Genomic DNA, 849 nt, shown 5'->3' with positions numbered 1-849 from the left:
ATAGACAAAAGTGAAGATCCCGCAGGTCTAATTTCCCAGTTTCAGATTTACATCCGAATGGGAGTTAAATCCCTGTTCATCACCCTGTTCCCTGTTAGACGTAAGTGGCGCCCCAAAACTTAATTTCGGTAATCGGATTGTATTAATCTTCTTACTGAGCTTCCCAATCAGTATCTCAGGAGGAAATGTTCCTTAATTAACTCAGACTTTAATTACCTGAAGTGAATCCACAAAACTGCCTTTGGACAGACAATCACGGGGCCGGATTATTGTTAAACTCTTGTCGCTTGAAGGTTATAAATCTCACTGATTTAAAAACAGAAAATGCTGTAAATTCTCAGCAGGTGAGGCACCATCGGGGCCGGGACCCTTCTCCAGCTTTTGCAGCCAGGACACCATCCGATGAGCGAGAGAACCGGACACAGGGGAGTCCGGACTGGTTCCTCATGTCAATCGTATTGTTAAAAAAAACACACACACACCTGAAAAATGTTCATCTGTTGGCCTTTGGAAGCGAGATTATAAACAAGGTCAGAAAGCTAAAGACAGTATTTATTCCTCGCTAACGTTACTGATCAGGAATGTTCCTGGGTTCGGTCCCATGTCTCTACACAGCAGCTCGGGTTACTTGGACATTTCCTGTGAATGTTGAAATGATGGGACAGGTAATGTTCTTGAACAACTCTCAGCTGACGCTTTCATTCTTTCTGAACATTTCAACGTCTTAAAACCAGACTTGTCCTTTTAATAAACAACACACATTCTCGATCATTAATGCTGATGGAATTTCGGTCACCTAGAATTGATCAAATCCTATCATTAACCCTTAGTCTGCTGGCCTGGAACACG

This window comes from Cetorhinus maximus, chromosome 29 (assembly GCF_964194155.1).
Source record: "Cetorhinus maximus chromosome 29, sCetMax3.hap1.1, whole genome shotgun sequence".
NCBI classification, from domain to species: Eukaryota; Metazoa; Chordata; class Chondrichthyes; order Lamniformes; family Cetorhinidae; genus Cetorhinus; species Cetorhinus maximus.
This window is presented reverse-complemented; position numbering follows the sequence as displayed.